We start from the raw sequence: 19,732 nt of genomic DNA on the forward strand, positions 1-19,732 counted from the left end.
AAAGGCTCTTGCCTCTTTAGACAATATCCACAAGAAACTGAATTCTGTATGATTGAAGGAATTTGGTAAACAAAAGATTGGAAAGCCAAAGGCTATATGCATGGACATTAAAAATAAAAATTACAGCAATGGAAAATCAAACTCAAAAGACAATCTATTGAGTGAAGTACTTAAACTCAATCTAAACTTTCAAATAATTCCAAACATTCAACGGTGCTATTGTTCAAAACAAATAGCGGATGATTTCATACTGTGGATCATGATCACATCTATTATTAAGTTATTACTATCATGACCGTAACACTATTGGGTTTATTTTGAATGAAACACACTACTGAAAACAAACCAGGGCCATGCCCTGGCATCCTCAGAGCCCAAGACTAAGAATGTTCATCACCTTGTCCAAGATCATTCTTTCCATCTACCTTTGGAAATTACCCTAAGTTGTACCTTTGTACCACAATAGTGAATGACTGAACAACTCTCTGAGTAAGCTGGAAAAGTTATTTTCCCCAACTGAAAGATAACTCTTATTTTATGCCACCTGGAATAAAAGATTGACCACCTTTTTTTAGGGTTAAGTGTTGTCCTGTGACTAAGTTCTCCAAAATGAGATGTAACTGAAAGATGCTTAAAGGGAACTGACTCTGAGAAGGGCCCTTTTTTGCTCTTCTGCCTTTCCTACTTCTTTTCCAGGCTGTAACGGAGACTTAATGTAGCTCCAGTGACAATCTTGGGTTGTGACGGCACAATGAGAACAGTGGACACATGAAGTAGAGCATACAGATAAGAGAACCCCAAGATGGAAATGACAGCAGAGTTGCCATTCCCTCCTCTTCCAGACTTTGTACATGAAATAGAAATCAACCCGTAACTTTTTGTTTTCTGAGACAGGGTCTCACTTTGTTGCCCAGGCTGGAGTACAGTGGTGCAATCTGGAATCACTGTATCCTCAATATCCTGGGCTCAAGTGATCCTCCCACCTGAGCCTCCCAAGTAGCTGGGATTACAGGCGCATGCCACCATGCCCAGCAAATATTTTAATTTTTTTGTAGAGACAGTGTTTTGCCATGTTTCCCAGGCTGGTCTCGAACTCCTGAGCTCAAGTGATCCACCTGCCTCGGCCTCCCAAAATGCTGGGATTATAGGCATGAGCCACCACGCCTAGCCCTCTAACTTGTTTAAAAATTGTTGTGTGTCTCTCACAGCCTAACCGAATCCTAACCAGTACAGAGCAACATTTGTTTTTAAAAAGTAGGTATTCCCAGTGCCATATGAAAGGGCTCTAGCACCTGTCATGAGAGAATAACTCTTTTTATGAGCTTTATCTTTTAAGGACGGAGAAATATTTACTCTTTAGTTACTTAAAACCTACTTTCCACTCCTTTTCATACTCTCAAAATGTACAAGTATTGCTGTTGGGATTGCTAAAATTATTACCCTGAAAACCCTCAATTTATTTTATGTAACTTTTTTTCTGACTAACTATATTACCTCATTCTCTCTAACCTCTAATCCTTACAAATACTGCCTTATCCTTGAACATCCGACCTCAGGCCAGGTGGCATGTCTATTGCCCCAGCTTGTAAATTCATTCTAACAAGAATGTTCTCAACAATGGCCTCTTCCCTCTAATTACGAGGAGTCGGATACATGTATTTAAAAACATAACCAAACTCCCTTTGATCACAGTATATGAACTGGTAATAAATTTTAAATAATTATATTATTTCCCTGTATAGATGCTGTATTTGCAAGAAACTATTTTAACTGTAAACCCATGAGACATAAGGCATAACTTGGAATGAAGGATAAGTAGTTAACTATTCCCAATAAAAGAATGAGTTTCTATCTCAGATAAACTCTGACCCAGTAGCCTCTACAGTAATATTCATAAATCTACATCTAGACTTGCCTGAGGAAGAACTAAAGAATATTATTTCGAAAACGAATCTCATCTTCTTTGCTGCCTCATCTAATAAAAGAGCAAAAAAGATTCAAAAACAAGACAGATTGGTGACAATCTGTTTAAGAGAGGTCTATAGAAAAAGAATGCCTAAGACAGAAAAAAGAAAAAGAATACTAAATTTGAAATTAATGTGATTACTTACAGTTTATTGTTGTTTTCCCTAAGAAATTTCAAAGGTAAGCATGAAAATAAAGGAAAAAACAAAACTTCAACAAGATGGCAGAAAATAAACGTTATTTACTATACAGTCCAAAAAATGGTATCAAGGTATAATTTGAGTTCCATCAGAGGGCTAATAAACACAATATTCTTTTAGAGAGCTATTTTTTTATACTTAATATAATTGACAGTTCTAATTTTGATGTCCTGTGCAATCCCTCATCCTGATACAAAGCAAGATGACAGTTATATTATCTTCTCCTCCATAATTCTGCTTGATGAAAATTAAAAAGTTAAAACAGCCAAGCCAATTCTTCAGAGTCCTGCAAGCAGTATGTTAAAACTGGTAAAACAAGAAAGGGCATAGGGGAGCAGTAAAACCCCTTCGAATGAGGCCCTAGCTTGGATCATCTATTTCCAAATAAGGTTAACAAAGATCCAGCATTTCCTCTCGATAGCAGACAAATGGGCTGAAGGCAAAGATGCAATAAATGGGGGATACAGAGAGTGACAACCCGTTCCAAGGTACATGGGAACGCTAAAGTGCCCCGTGGGTGGAATCCTTTCTGAGTAAAGGTCGTGTCTGTCAATTATGCTTTAGTCACTCCTCCAGATTGGAAATAAACACTTGGGAATGCCACCTACTTCAGAACTGGCATCTCCTTCTGTTAGTATTGTCACTGAAAACATTAACAGTGCATTATTTAACAACTCCCTTAGTACACTTGAAAGTAATTTTCCCCAAATGGGAAAAAGGTAAGTTTTTTTTTTTAACTAATTACAAAATAAAATGAGGATTTGTTTACAAAACGTAGAGCATTTTGCTCCTCAGCATATATTTTATAGCTTCTTCAAATTAGGAAAAAGATGATGATAATCTACCCAAAGAGAAACATTTGCAATCTAAAGCAAAGCTAATAAAATTGGCCTCTCAACATTTTCTAAAAATGTTTTCAGTGGTAACAGTGCCAACAGCATGCCAAGAGCATCTATACTTCCAAGCAATCTACAAATGTCCATGGATGGAATATGTAAGAGTTCAATCAGTATTCAAAAAGGAATCAATCCTCTCCCTATTAAAAAATAACAATCATCATTATTAGCACATGAGCTCTTTGTGAAATTCAATCACAAAGATTTGAAAAGCCATCTAGCAGAAATAACCTGAGATTTGAAAAGTCATCTAGCAAAAATAACCAAATGAAAGCATAAATCATATCAGAAATTACAGATTTCATCCAGCAAAATGTTAGCCCATCTTCTACAAAACATCACTAAACATCACATGTAATATCCAGGCAGATTTTGGCTGAAGTGCTGAAGGTAAGAATAGTTCTCGTTCTGAAAATTCTGATTAAAAAGTATGGAGGGAGAGAAATTCCCTTCTAACTTATCAGAGTAAAATAATGAGTACCACTTATCTTGGAGAATTTATTCCTTCACTTTTGACGAGGCACTGGGAATTTTAAAACTCAGTCCAAAGAAAGAAAACGAAAAAAACATTTGCAGGGCTTTTTTTTTTTTTAATGAGACAGGGTCTCACTGTGTCACCCAGGTTGGAGTGCAGTGGCGCAATCTTGGCTCACTGCTGCCTGGACGTCCTGTACTCAAGCAATCCTCCCACCTCAGCCTCCCAAATAGCTAGGACTACAGGTGCACGCCACCACACCCAGCTAAATTTGTCTATCTTTTTGTAGAGATGAGTTCTCACTATGTTGGCCAAGTTGGTCTCAAACTCCTGGGCTCCAGCGATCCTCCCACCTCAGCCTCCCAAAGTGCTAGGATTGCCGGAATGAGCCACTGTACCTGGCCCAGAGCATCCTTAATGTGGCAAGCACTTCTAGGTAAGTGTTAGGTATACAAAGATAAAGAAGACCAAACCCTAGCATCAGTGATCTTCCAGTTCAGGAGAAAGCAGTAATTAAACATACCTGTGCCAGACAAGTGCAACGTAAATGTGTTCAGCACAATCAGGGGTATGCACAGTGGGCTTTAGGGAAACAAAGTAGAGGCATCGAAGTCATTGTTATAGGCATGTCAGGAAAGACTTGGAAGCATCTCCTGAATTTTGAGTCTCAAAAGATTGAGAGATATCCAAGTTCAAAGGAGCACAGAAGAAAACGGCATTCCAGATAAAAGTGAAAGCAAGAAACATCCCATAATGTGCAAGCATCTGAGGGCTGCTAATGGATGCCCTAGACACCTTCCTAGTCTGCAAATAATTGCTTCTCAGTCCGATATCAATTATTGATAACTATTAACTGACAATCTACATACTACTTAAAATGCATTCATATCAATATACAAAACATCCTCATTTTAAGACTTATCTCTAACTCTCTGCCAAAGGAATTTCCATTTGTCAAGGACTCAGCATGGTCACATTATAGAGTCTGTTTTGCCTCCCCACCCTTTTAGATGCAAAGGCCCACAAGCAAGATGCCACAGCTGATTGAACTAGCAGGCAGTTTAGCCTTAGCAGCTGACCAACAACCATGGTGTGGCCTAGCAGGAAGGGCCAGGCTAACCTAATCATATTCTCTTTCTCCCAAATTTGAGTTGAAAAATACTGAAAAGATGAAGCAGTTCATAGTGTAAAATAAAACTGAGGGAATACAAAAAGCAAAGCTATTAAATAACTTCATAACCAAGAAGAATCACAGCAATCTAAATTTACAAAGCTACGAGTATGAATAAAAAGAAACTATACGAAAAAGAAAAGCTATGCAAAGCAGAGGAGAATAACAACCCTGCTAATAACCCCAAGAGAAGTAGACCCAGAGAGAAATCAGTATGTGAAGAATGGCTGAGTGTAGTTGCAGACAAGTCTGTTTCTTAGTTAAAAAACTATATTCCTCAGTTTCCTTTGCAGTTAGGAATGGCGGTATGATCAAATTCTAGTAAATAAGATAAAATCAGTAAGTCTTACAAGTCTTCCAGGAGGGAAGCACACACTTCTTCTGCCCTTTCTCCATCCAGCTATCTGGAATGCAGAAGTGATGGCAGGAGCTCTGGCACTAATTTTGGACCATAAACTTAAAGTCTACATATAGTGGGCAGAAGCTTCTTGGGGCCCTAATGACTTCTGGACTTCTGGACTTACTTGCCTGAGCAAAAAATAAAACTGTCAAAGCTACTATATTCCAACCAATTCCAGTCCTAATTGATACAGCAGTTGAGAGAATGTGACAGAACCACAATTTGAACTCAAGTCTTTTGGACTTGGGGGCCAAACTCAATCATTATGAGCAAGTGCAAATAAAGTCAAACAAACTGAGTAAAGCAGGTTTACAGTTTACATGTATTTTATGATTCAACAAATCATAAAAGTCTGACTACCAAAGGCCAATAAAAAAGAAAAACGTGCTGATGCAGTGTCACTCACCTACTACAAATAACGCTTTGGACAAGCCTCTTTGACTCTGTAGCCTACCTGGACATATAAGGTTTTTCCCCCAATACAAGTACCTACAATAAGGCATATGGGCAATAAAAACTGAATATAGGCACCAGCTTCTCATGCATGGCAGAAACCTATCAAATTCAGATTTGTAAGGAGTAGATGAGATTTTCAAGAGCACACGGGATTCTGGAAAGCCTACAGCACATTTTGTAAGGAAGTAAGAGGTCTGTCTCATTAACTTCAAGCAAAAGAATTTTCCATACGTCATTAACAACTAGAAGAACTCAGCCCAGGCATTGTAACTCCCTAAACCACTGATGCCCCAGTGTGGCAAATGTAGCATAGATCGGCAATTCCTTTGAAAGGCTCAAGGATTTTAGATGCCCAAGCTGAAGCCCCAATGAACTTGGTATTAATTCTCTTCATTAATTAAACAATTTCATATTTGCATTGACCACACACTTTGTGCCCAACCATGTCCCATGCTGGGGACTGAACAGTGAGCAAAGTCCCTGCTCTTATGGAGCCTACACTCCAGTGGTAGTGGCACACAAAACAACAAGTAAAATCAACTTAGATGGTGACAAGTCCTATGAAGAAAAAAAAAAAAAGAGAATGTGCAGGAGAGGGTGGATTTCCGGCACTGCTATTTTTAAGAGCAGATGTGGTCATTCTAACAATATTATAGACAATAAAAGAGATGCCAAAAAAGCTTTCAACAGCTTTGCTTCCTAAACCCCTTGCGTAGGCAAACACAGTATTCTACCATAAAAAGTCACGGCATTGGACACTCAATTCAATAATCCACAAATATTTATTGAGAAGCAGTTCTGGGAGACATTAAGAGCAAATCTAACAGCTTTCGGTGTTAGACTTTCTGGAATCAAATCCCAGCCATACAACTTACTATTTGTAGGAGCTTGGGCAAGTTGCTTAACCTCTGTGCATCTTAATTTGTCATTTGTAAAATGAGGATTATAGTAGTACCTATTTCATTGGGTACTAAGAGGATTCAATGAGTTATAAAAGGAAACACAGTGAGCTCCAGATTTGTATTTTGTTTTATATATTTTGTAATTGACACATAATGTATATTTTAATTGAATATCTACTATGTTCCAGGCACACAACTTCCTCTAAGCATTTGCATAAAGGGGCTGTAGTCTGCCATCAGCTTCTACAGATGCCTTGCATTGAGGCCCTGTCTGTACTCTTGGTGTCTCCGCTGCTGTCACCTGCATTACCAGGACTAACTCCTGTGACTTCTCACTGCAAATACTGTAACCCAGAATGGTAACTCTGAGATTCCCCAAAGGAGTAAACATTCCAAATCCAAGTTTCTCTCTTACCACTCTGTCTCAACACAGCCAGCAACTGAGGCAAAACAATAAACAACATCCATTTTTTAGCCAGGCCTCACAATATTATCCAGATTGGCAATGCGCCATGTTTAAACTGAAGAAGTTTTAGTCTACATTATATAAAATTATATCAACTATCACTCAACCTTTTTTTTTTTTTTTTGAGGTAGAGTCTCACTCTGTCACGAGGCTGGAGTGCAGTGGCGCGATCTCGGCACACTGCAACCTCCACCCACCTCCTGGGTTCAAGCGATTCTCCTGCCTCAGCCTCCTGAGTAGCTGGGATTACAGGTGAGTGCCACCACGTCCAACTAATTTTCCTATTTTTAGTAGAGATGGGGTTTCACCATATTGGCCAGGATGCTCTCGATCTCCTGATCTTGTGATCCGCCCTCCTTGGCCTCTCAAAGTGCTGGGATTACAGGCATGAGCCACCGTGTCCAGCAACACTCAACATTTTAATATTCAATAATATTTAATATTTTTAATGCTGTTATAATGATAGGCATCTACTTTGCCATGCATTGTCCATTAGGTACTTAGGAGCAAAATTAATTAGAATCATAAGGAAAATTATATTTATTCAATTATCCAGAGTATGAATTCATCTTCCATTCCCTACATCTCATTCCTTTTTAATATAATTAAATGAACACAACTTTTCAGCACTGTCCTTCTACTAAAACCTTACAAATCGTTGTTTAGGAATTCTTTCCTTGAATTTATCTTTTTAAGCCACTTCTTTGGGCATGATACCTACATTGTCAAATCTATATTTAAAATCCTCAAAATATTCAAATGGCCAAGCCCTTTTACTGAATCAGTACTCCTATATTAACTTACAAAACTTATTGTACTGCCAGGAAAAGGCTGACTACAGGAGAACATGGTCTAACAGCCACTGAAAGGTTCAAAAAATTTCTATTTGCTTATTAATTGGACAATCTCAACTTTTCCTCTTGTTTTTCTGACTGTGGAGGGAAAAGAAAGGTCAGCTTTGAGGTTAGACAAACCTGGGTTTGAACCATTCCATAAGTTACTTTAGAAAACTCATCCACCCTGAACTTCAATAAGTGGTCCTCAGATGAGAAAAGAGAACAGACAGTCCTTGGTTTCCATGGGGGATTGGCTCCAGGACCCTCTGCAGATACTAAAATCTGTGGATGCTCAAGTTCCTATATGAAATGCTGTAATATTTGCATATAACCTACACATATCCACCTGTATATTTTAAATCATCTCTAGATTACTTATACCTAATACAATGACAATGTGGTGTAATTATTAGACTGTATTTTTTATTTTGTATTATTTTTTATATTTTTTGTTCAAATATTTACAATTTGCAGTTCATTGAATCTGCAGATCTAGAACCCGCAGATACAGAGGGCTAACTATAATAATACTAAAGCTACTAACTCTACTGAATTAAATAAGCAAGCATCAGGTGCTTAGCAAAGGGAAGATATTTCTCACATCTAGTGAATCCAAAACCAAGCCACCCACATCTACTACTGGAATGCAGATGAGTCTCCTGAACAGGCCCCACTAGTTCCCATCCGATCCCTGTATAATGCATCCTCCACTCAACAGCCAGAGCAAGTTTTCAACATGTAAATCTGGTGCTATCACCTCCTGCTTAAAACTATTTAATAGTTTAAGAGCAATCTTAACAGAAACCCAACTCCCAGCCACAAGCACCAGGCCCTACGGAATCTTAACCGGGCTCTCCTGGGGCTTGGGTTCACAGCCAATTTCTCTGAGCCACTCTTCAGCATCTGATACCCCAAACTCTGAGATTCCTATAAGCAGCTATACCGCTGTCTTATACTTGCTGAAGACAAATAGCCCCAATCAAGACACTCAGGGAACTACTTGGGGTTTTCTGTAAGTCCCAGGGATCCCTGTGCCCAACTCAGGTGGTAGTATCTACCTACTTTTGTCCCCAGGGACTCGCCCTATTTCCCTTTTCTTTTTCAAGGGATACCACTTTTTCCTAAGTCTTGTAGATTTTCTCCTTACCCCTATCCCTAAAGCTTGGCTGCCAAGTGGCACGAGCCCTCTCTCCCTCCCTTGCTGTTGATGTTCTTGCTTCTCCAAAGGTGTGCACACTGGCCCTTCTTTATGAATGGGTTTTAGTGCTAAGGACTAAAGGGAACAGATATGTGGAGGTTGATATAAAAATCTAACAACTAAAGGCAGTATAGTCATTGCCTATGTTTCTGACATGTCGTGTGGATAAGCAAGCCACTGAAACTCCTGCCCTCCACCTGTTATCAGCAAGCGGATCTCTCCGAAGTCCTCCCTTCACTCTCAAACCAGAAGGCAGAATCACAACCCATGAACCAGGTGAGCTATAGCCCCTCGTAAGCCCACTCCTTTCAGATGAGCAGTTTGCATTTCCGAGGGCAGAGTTCCTATCCAAGCGTTTCATTAAGATGGTGAATAATGTCTAGTGACTATACCTATAGAAATAGAGTAGAACCATGCACAATTCAATTTAAAAGGATGGTCTTGTCTTACAAGTCACAAGAGAAGGAAAAACAGGCATTTACTAAGGTTCTACCATGCGCTAGGTATTTTTATACTGTCATCTCACTCAGCGCTCACAATTAGAGCAACGTGCGTATTTCCAGGCCTGTTTGTCGTATTGAAAAACAAAAGGATACTAGCCTGAGGCTAGGAAGTGGCAGAAAGTAGACTACTGCCTAGGTCTAATTCTGAGCCAGTCCTTTTCCAGCTCTGCAAGCCCACACGGTGTTGCAAAGAGACAGCTGGATATTCAAGAAATGCTTTTAAGTAGAAGTTGAATTTTAATTAGAGACTGAAATGAGAAACAACATATTCAAATGTACTGTATATAAAATTTTAACACACACCACCCACACATAACTCATGCTGCCAGAGTAACTTGGGGTCGGCGGAGAGATCAAGCCTCATGATAAAACCTATGTTCTGCCTTCTCACTGAAGATCAGCTCAACATTGCACAGTGAGCTACTTTCCAATCTGTAACATTTACAACTATGATTCTGTTGGAATCCTGTTTTTCCTCAATGCTACAGCAAAAAGAGAACAAAATGCAGAACCAAATAAACTATTTGATAAGCCTTCAGTTCTCAACCATGTCTAAAGGCAGTTTTTGTGTTCATCAAAACAGCTTCATTGTCCTCACTGATTAATATATAATAATAATAATAAACATGTAAGTAAATATCATAAATATAGGCTTGTAAAAAGTCAAATATAGTAAAATATCACTTGTTTAATAGTTCTGCATAAAATTAGTTGGAAAAAACTCCACTGCCTAAATGAAAAGAAAAGAAACATGTTAGTTCTTCCGCTATACCACAATGTTTTCTTCAGTAACTCATAGTAAAGTGAAGAGAGATTGGCTGATACATTAGGACCAACCTAGAAGCAAGGAAAAAGTTGAAAGGAACTTTGCATCTACTTCAACCTCTCACTCAGTGCATGGACCCCTTTCTATGATGTCCCTAACAGGCAGGGAGCCAGCTTCTGTTCTGTCATTTCCTACTCAAGGAAGATGAACAAATCTTAAGAGAATTCTTCTTTACCTGAACTAATACCTGGCCTTCCTATGATCTTGACCTGCTCAGATTCATAGAAGACTTTATGCCCTTCAAACAACTAAAGCCACTGATCATATCATCCTTTTGTTTTTATTTTTTTGAGATGAAGTCTCACTCTGTCACCAGGCTGGAATGCAGTGGCACGATCTCAGCTCACTGTAACCTCCACCTCCTGGGTTCAAGCAATTCTTTCTCAGCCTCCCAAGTAGCTGGGACTACAGGCGTGTCCCACCCACACCCAGCTAATTTTTGCAGTTCAGTTTCACCATGTTGGCCAGGCTGGTCTTGAACTCCTGACCTCATGTGATCCGCCTGCCTTGGCTCCCAAACTGTCTTGCTCTTCTTTAAAGATTCTCCCCAAGTCCAAAAGCCAAAAATCCAATGCCAATGAAAAATATCATGCAATACTGTCTCTCTTCTTTGAGGAGGTAGGAAAATCCTATTATACTAACCCAGCAGCTGGCAAATTACAATCTGTGGGAAAATCCAGTCCACTACCTGGTTTTGCCAATAAAGTTTTGTTGAAACACAACTACAGCCATCTGTCTATCTATTATCTATAGCTGCTTTCCAACTACTAAGGCAGAGTTCAGTCGTTCAAAGAAAGACGTATGTATATTACGTTCAGTGTTACAGGCTACAGACTCAGTAGTTACAAGGGTCATCCCTTGTATTATTTAGGATGCCCAAATGCCTGCCAAACATTAAGCTCACAATAAGTATTTGCTGAGTAAGGAAAGTCAGAAAAGGAAAGAGGGAGATTAGAAAGAAGGGAAGGTAGGGCTTTTCTTCTCCCAAAATTAACCCAAAATCCAGCTATATAGAATATTTTAAAATCTGACAGATCCTTGTCTCGCTGCAAGATCTTTTAACACAGGGCTACACAGCAGAATTAAAAATCAAGGACCTAAAGTGACTATGTTTCATTTCAGGCACATAAACACTGATTAAAATATCATTTAATAAAACAAGAGTCCTTGTTAATTTTGAACGCACAGGAAAATACTACTCATACTCAGTGTTAGAAGCATATGTATTTGTTATTGTTGCTACTGCTTATTGTCTTAATATCACTCACTGCAATTATATAAAGCAATTGGGATAAATAATCTTTCCCTCAGATGAACTCTTAAGCACTCTGGATTTGGGTAAATAGAAAAGAACTGCTTTAAGACAGATGAGGAAAAGACTGAATAATCAATGAGCTTACAATAAGTCTTGATTCTTCATCTCCTTCATGTTTTAATAATCACTCACTTTTACGATGGTTTATTCAAGACAACCTTTGTAGAAAGCATTAAAATATGCATCACATCTTGCACAGCTTTTCAACTTTTTAAGCAACTTGTTTCATTATACTTGTGTTCTCTTACAAAGAACCTGATGTGAAGAATTTTAGAATTAGCAACGCAAGATCTTTCTCAACATGGAATCAAAATTTTTACTAAGTCCATTTTATGAAACTATTCCAAGTGAATATTAAGCGTACATAATTATTTATGACAAGACAGAAAGAACTCAGAAGACATGAAATGGAAAATAGTCACCTACGGATATTAACAAAGATCCCCATATAGTTAGGTATTCTCCCCAAATACCTAATGACATAATGAAACTAAACATCAATAGCACAGGAATTTCAGGATGCACAAAAATTGCAGCCTACATCCACAGAAATAATAAACAGGGGCTGCACTCCAGGCTCAAAAAGTGATGCTACCCACAGCCCAAGGCCAGGTCAGTAGGGACCCTGAAAGAGTCAGGAAATGCAAAGGAAACCTAGGAGCAATGGCGTGATCACATCTAAATGACCCAACCTTTAAAACACACATAGAAATCCCCCCAAAAATAGGAAAAAGTATGTTACACTGAAAAAACATTACTGGTGAACAATATAAAATATACATTTCTATACAAAATGAAACAAAGAGAGAAATCCAATAATCCCAAGAGGTTTTCTACTTTAGCCCAGTGACTTGAAAAGAGAAGCAGCCTCATTCAGGAAACATTCGAAATGACCAAGAACAGCAACATTACCCAATAAATCGTCCCAATGCTCCTTCCTCTACCATACCCTGCCTCTCAGGAAACATTCATATAGGAAGAAGGGATAAAAGAGCTGGCCAATAAATCACATGCTCTGCTTCTCAAAAGCAGAAACTTGACTTTCAAATTGTTTGACTCCAATGAAATAGGAACCGAAGGCTCCAAACAATAACAGAATTCCAGAGTAGCACCTCAGAAAACTCATCTGCTGAGTCGGCTCGTGTGGCCGAACTTAGGTAACAGCTGTAAGCAGAACTGGCCTGAGGAGAGATGTGGGCCACCCTCTTCCCCGCCAGGACCTTTCACCCTGTGAATCAGAAATAGCGGCCATTTAAAACACCAGCAAGCAGCTGAAGCGTCTTTAACCCGGTTACCCTACACTATGCGTATTAGGCAGAGGCAGGGAGATTTTTGGAAGGCTGGTAGGGGGAAAATGAATCGAAATGGAGCAAAATCTTTTTGGTGACAACAGTACCATAAGTCCTTGTTTCATATACACTTTTGTAGTACTTACAGAATTAGGCTGTCTTTTAAATGCTTTAAATATACATTAACCCAATTCTGCGAGGTAGGTATTTAATACTATCATTACACGCACTTTGCATGCAAGGAAACAGGCACGGAGGCTGCACAGCAGGTAAGTCACAGAGCTAGAATGCAAACGCAGGCAGTCTGGCTCTGCCCCTAACCATTATTATGTGCAGCATCTCAGTCCAACCAAATATTTACTCAGCACCAGTCATGTGTACTTGTGCCAGGTTCTGGGCATATTAAGAGGCCTGCAACCCAGCCCTGCACTGTGCCACAATGTGCTCTGTCCTATAACATAGACAGGAACAAAGGCCCGAGGCTGGGTCATGGCTAGCACATTAGGCACCTCTGTGCCAGTTCACAATGGAGATCTGGGCAAGCCAAGCAGGAGCTGGATTTCAGGGCTGGATTTCAGCCCCACTTGCCCTCTTGGCCAGGCACTTCTGTGCAGTGTCTAACAGGCCTCACTGTCTGAGGCAGCCCTGCAGTGGCCCTGGAAGGACCCTCGATTCTGTTTTCGCAGTGAAAGGCTGGGAGAAGAGAAGGTTTAAATAACAAGAGGAGAGAAAACTAAAAATTATTTCCACAATACTACGCTCCTTATCGTTTTTATTAGATAGAAGTCATGATCACAGAGCCCATTTTAGCTTTACTAACAATGCATCCAGATTACTATACAATTGTTCCAGACATAAGAGGGCTAACCTCACAAACTGCCCTAACAAAACAGCCCTAAGCAGGCTGCCCACAACAAAACAAACTCCAGGTTCCAACAACTGCCTGCGACCAGATTTCAGTCCTGTTGGAAAGGCCTCGGCCTGGGCCATCTTCATTAGCTTCTGGACTCCGCACTTCAAACTACCAATTCTCTGCCCCAGGAACCTGAAACTGGCAGGACTCAATCCCAGGGACCCCTCCAAAGAAATCCAGCCTAGTGATAGATCCAGACAGCAACTGAGTCCCTTCAGGGGGGTCCAGTCTGCCCATTCATCAGGAACCAGAACTCCCCTGGAAGTGCAACCCCTCTTAGTAGAAAAAAATAGGCCGAGAGTCTTAAGAATCCAGTAATTGAGCTGTGGGTTTAGTAATCTGAATGAGGACCCTCTGTAGCACAATCAACCTGGGCCTAATCTTCTCCCAACTACCTAAACCAGGGAAATGCTAGATGAAATAGCATCTTCCATATTAAGGTCATCCTTACTGTACACTGCTCTGTGTCTCCTTTCCAATAAGCCCATCTCACACTAGTACCTGCCCTCCCCAGCCTTTCCATAGAACCCTCTGCCACAGTGGTGGCGGTGCATTAACTCTGCAGAACTCGTTAGGAAAGAGGGCTTTGGAGCCAGATTTCTTGGGTTTAAGTCCCAGATCTGCCTCTTAACTTGCTGTATTTCCTTAATCGAGTTCCTTATTCTTTCTACATCTGTTCTGACATCTGAAAAATTGAGATGATACTGCTAGTACCTACCTCACAGAGTTTTTTTAAGGATTCAATAAGTAAAGCCCTTAGAAAGTACCTACCAATATAAATACTGTGATTGTTTTTTTGCTATTATGAAGAACAAGAAGAGGCAGGAAAGGAGGAAGTAACAAGCACTAACCTAAGAGTATGTGTATTATTTGAGTTACTCTTCACAGCAAATCCAAGAGGTAGTTCCTCTAACTGTCCCCACTCTACTAAGGAGAAAAGTGAGGCACTGAAAAGGCAACTAACTTGCCAAAGTTACACAGAATAGTTGGTGAAGCCAAGGAGTTAAACCCAAAGCCTGCAGCACTCAACCATGAAACGAACTCCTCTACATCCACAGAAGCTCTGTTAAATGTATCCTCTATCTTGTGGCCTAACTCAATCCCTTGAAACCACCCTCCTCCACTCTTGGGCCACGACCCTCCCACTCTTTTCAAGACTCAGGACAATGCACTCTATCCAGTGTCCTCTACTGCTCCTTGTTAATGATGTCAACCAACCTTGCCTTATTCACTAAGGATTTCTGATATCTGGCTCAGTCTTTCACTCAAACACAAGCCCTGCAATGGTCCTGGTGGCTTCATCCATGAGGATGATCCATCTGACACTTTGGCTGTATTCCCTCTGCTGCCTCATGACCTCCTCATCTTTTACCTGCTGCCAGCCATAGCCACACCCTGGGGCCTCCCCTTGGAGAGTCTACCTCTGACCTCTGCAGTCTTCAATTCACACCCCTATTGTCTGACCACATTGAACTTTCTTTACCTCCAGTTTTCTGACTTGTTACTCCATACAACATTTATGGTTCAGCCTCATCAAGACCACCAGTCCCTTCCATCTTCTACTTTCTTTTTTTTTTTTATTTTTTTTATTTTTGAGACGGAGTCTCACTCTGCCGCCCAGGCTGGAGTGCAGTGGCACAATCTCGGCTCACTGCAAGCTCCGCCTCCCGGGTTCATGGCATTGTCCTGCCTCAGCTTCCCCAGCAGCTGGGACTAAAGGCGCACACTGCCACGCCCGGCTAATTTTTGTATTTTTATTAGAGACGGGGTTTCACCGTGTTAGCCAGGATGGTCTCGATCTCCTGACCTTGTGATCCGCCCACCTCGGCCTCCCAAAGTGCTGGGATTACAGGCGTGAGCCACCGTGCCCAGCCCCATCTTCTACTTTCTATTTGTCCTTCCTTCCTTTCCTATAACTCAGATCTCAGTCTATCATTTCAAATATTTTCTTACCAGTGTACTAAGTTCCCGCACCCCATTGTCTACCTATGGATTCACCTTAGATTAGGAAAAACCCTAACCCTTACCAATCTAACTGCCCACCTTCTTAAAACTACATCTAGATAGCTACAAAGGCTACAAGGAAAGAAAAAAGAAATCACACAACCATCTAAATGTGTACCAAGATGGTCTGCGACTTCAGCACCACACAACTACCAACGCTCTATGTCCCTGGTCATCCTCGCCCTCAGTCTTCACTGCAGCTTCTTCAGTCCTCCTCAGTTAAAACCCCTACCTGACCACATTTCAGTCACACTTGGCGAAATGACCTCATGTTCTACTTCACCAGCACTGTGCCATCTCTAGTCCCATTTAAGGAAAGCCACCCCCCAACCTTCCTGCCCCTCCAGTTCCAGTCCTTTCTCTTCTCTTTCCTGGTGAATGTCTCATAAAACATTCATTGGAGCAGCATCCTTTCCTCATTCCCCACTCCTCCACTAATCGGCACCACAACAAGGCCCATGACAGCCCTCTGGCCAAGGTCACCACTGACATGAATTCAGTGGTCATTTTCCAGTCATTATCTTCCATGATCTCTGGTCAACGTTTAACAAACTTGGCCACTTTCTCCTTCTGGAAAGTCTATCCTCAGCCTGCTTGACATCACACTCTCCAGGTTTCCTTCCAACCTCTCAGTTCTCTTTCTCCCAGGCTCCTCTTTTTGGTTGCTATTGGGTTTTTTTTTTTTTTTCCTTTTCATTTTTTCTTTTGAGATGGGGTCTTGTTCTGTCACCCAGGCTGGAGTGCAGTGGCACAATCACGGCTCATTGCAGCCTCAACATCCCAGGCCCAGGTGATCCTCCTGCCTCAGCCTCCCAGGTAGCTGGGGCCACTGGTCCATGCCACCATGCTTGGCTATCTTATTTTTTTGTGGAGACAGCGGTCTCACTATGTTGCCCAGTCTAGTCTCAAACACCTGGTCCCAACTGATCCTCCCGCCTTGGACTCCAAAAGTGCTGAGATTACAGGCACAAGCCACCATGCCTGGCTGCCAAGCTCCTCTTTGGTTCCTTTACTTTTGGTGATCCCATAAAAGCTGCATGTATACTATATGCCAGCAGTGGCTGAGGCCATAGGCATCCTCAAGTCTTTTCCTTTCCCACACAACTGAACCCTCATGCATGGCTATGGCTTCAGCTACCATCTAAGTGGTTGCAAATGTGAGCTCAAACATTAGCCAGACCTAGGTTCAAATTCTGGCTCCACCATGTCTTAGGCACAACATTTAATTTCTCTAAGCTTCAGTTTTCTAATCTCTAAAATGATAATAGTAAATGTATAGCATATAAAAATATTGAGCACTGTGCCTCCTGCAAAATATTAATAATATAGTGTAGTATAGTATACAGTATGTAACAATAAATGTTAGCTATTAGCTTTTTTTGTTTTGTTTTTTTTTTGAGATGGAGTCTCGCTCTTTCGTCAGGCTGGAGTGCAGTGGCGTGATCTCGGCTCACTGCAATCTCCACCTCCTGGGTTCAAGCTATTCTCCTGCCTCAGCCTCCTGAGTAGCTGGGACTATAGGCACGCACCACTACGCCTGGCTAATTTTTTGTATTTTAGTAGAGATCGGGTTTCACCATGTTGGCCAGATGGTCTGGATCTGCTGATCTCGTGATACACACACCTCAGCCTCTCAAAGTGCTGGGATTATAGGCGTGAGCCACTGCGCCCGGCCCTAGGTATTAGTTTTAACTGCATCTCCAAACCTCACCTCTGAGTTTCCATTTACCTATGTGAAATCTCAAGTTGAATTACTGCACAAGCAGTTCAAACTCAGTCACTCTAAAATCAAACTTCTCCCTTTCCCACCAAACCTGCTATTTCTTCAGGGTTACAGATCACAGTGCGTGACCCCATTACCCACCTCAATACCTACAGTGGTTTTAAAACATGTCCAAAAATTCTTCAACCTTCCTCCCACCAAGAGATATCTCTCTTCTGCCCTTGAACCTAGCAATGTCTTTTTTACTGTCTTGATGAAAAGAACACAGTAAAAGTGACACTGAATCACTGTTGAGGATTGGGTAGAAAAGACCAGGCAGTTTCTGCCAGTTTCTCTTGGTACATTTGCTCTGTAAGCCTTCAGCCTCAATATGAGAAGTCCAGCTATCTTGAGGCCATCACATAGAAAGACCACATGAAGAGAGATGCCCCAGGGGGCCACCCTTGTCCGGCACCCAGCTGTTGCAATGTACCCAGCTCAGATGCCAAGCATGTGTATGAAGCCTTGAGGTGAACCCACCCTCCATCTGATTACAACTTCATGAGGGACCCTGAACAAGAACTGCCTAGTTGAACCCAGTCAACCCCCGATTCACAAGTAAAATACATTGTTACTGTGTTAAACTATTGTTTTAAGGTGGTTCATTACTCAGTAACAGATAACCAGAACAATGCTCAAACCAAAAACCTAAGAATTATCCCTAAGATCTATTCTGTTGTCATATTCCACATCCAATTACAAAATTCTGGCAATTCTTAAATGTTGCTTAAATCCGTCTACATTTCTGCATCCCTCCTGCCCCTTCCTGGTTGTGAACACCATCATCTCATTTCTGGATCAGGACCTCTTCCTAACTAATCTTGCTCCAGTCTTCCCTCCCTTTCCAATCCTTCTCTGCACTGCAGACAGATCTGACCATGTCATTACAGGCAAACTTTTAGGGCTTCCATGACCCTAGCTGGGCTCTGCAGCTTCATTTCTAGCACTGCTCCAAACCCTGCTCCAAAAACACAGAACTCCTGAAGTTCCTTGAAGTCATGGGGTTACTCACCCCCAAATTTCCGCACAGCTATTCCTTTCGCCTGGCTCTGGCCCTGCCTGTCACTGGGCCAACTTTACTCAGCTTCAATGTTGCAGACATTAAAAGACTCCTCTGGGAAGTTCTCTTTGGCCCTGAAATCTAGGTTAGGTTCCCTTTCATGTGCTACTCTAGTCATCTTTATTTCCCTCCAGATAGACTATGCTACTCCAAAATGTAATTGTTTATTTTTCATCGTACAGGAGCATAAGTACCTTGAGGGCAGACTAATGTCCTATTCACTCAACATTTTTTTTTTTTAGGGAAAAAAGCAAATTTAAAAAGATAGAGCATTATGTTACAATTTTGGTAAAATTCTTAAAGCACATAAAACGATACTATATATGGTTTACACCCACAATGCATATATGATAAAAAGCCGAAAATATGCATGAGACTGTTACTCACTAACCTCGGGATAGTGGTCACCACTGAGAAGGGTGGAGGAGGAAGCATGCAGGGAACAGGAGTTTCATTTAAAGATCACCAGAGTTTTGAAGTCAAAATGGCAAAATGTTCAGTCAGGAAGGCAGGTACACAGAAGTCTGTTATATTATTTTCTGTACTTTTCTGAATGCTTAAAATAATTCATAATTAGAAATAAAACTCTGAAAGAACTGTATTTCTGTTTAGCTCCTGACTCCATGTCTACACTGATTAGGAACGGGTATAGACCTCCAATGCCTCAATCAATGGTCCTCGAGTGCCTCCAGATTGTCATTCCCTTCCTTGAGAGAGTGGCAGAGCAGCAACTCTCCTGTTGAAAAAAGAACCCAGGGGAATCCCCCTTGGAGAGACATGGACATAATTAGTGGGATAAGTCCTCAACTCTGAAAGCAGCAGTCCAGAGGTTAAAACAGTTCCCAGCAAATCTAGGTACAGAGGAACTTGATAAATGAGATTGGCTTGCAAATGCAACTTTTCAGATGGTGAGCTACTATCAAAATCATGTAAGCGTGTTTGGCTCTCTGAGCCAAAGGGCAGAACACCTACCTTTATGCACAGTGAAGGAGAGAGTGGGTAATCAATGAAAGCAAAATCCGTGAGCAGACTCCCACCTCAAACACAAACCCACACAACTTTCCCAGTGGGAGCTGCACTGTCACTGAGTTCCCA

The 19,732-nt window shown here is 41.1% G+C and overlaps 1 protein-coding gene across 2 annotated transcripts in view; it reads right to left on the reverse strand.

The window, feature by feature from the left end:
* ARL15 (ADP ribosylation factor like GTPase 15) overlaps nt 1–19,732 on the reverse strand; it is a 427,617-nt gene that overhangs the window by 399,461 nt on the left and 8,424 nt on the right. The window contains exon 2 of one of the 2 annotated variants that reach the window (XM_030815765.1): nt 2,112–2,129. The exons of the other annotated variant lie outside the window; for it this stretch is intronic. The gene's annotated coding sequence lies outside the window, so the exon portion shown is untranslated. The remainder of the gene's footprint in view (nt 1–2,111; nt 2,130–19,732) is intronic. 2 annotated transcript variants of the gene reach the window in all.

The sequence above is a fragment of the Nomascus leucogenys genome, chromosome 7b (genome assembly GCF_006542625.1).
Source record: "Nomascus leucogenys isolate Asia chromosome 7b, Asia_NLE_v1, whole genome shotgun sequence".
NCBI classification, from domain to species: domain Eukaryota; kingdom Metazoa; phylum Chordata; class Mammalia; order Primates; family Hylobatidae; genus Nomascus; species Nomascus leucogenys.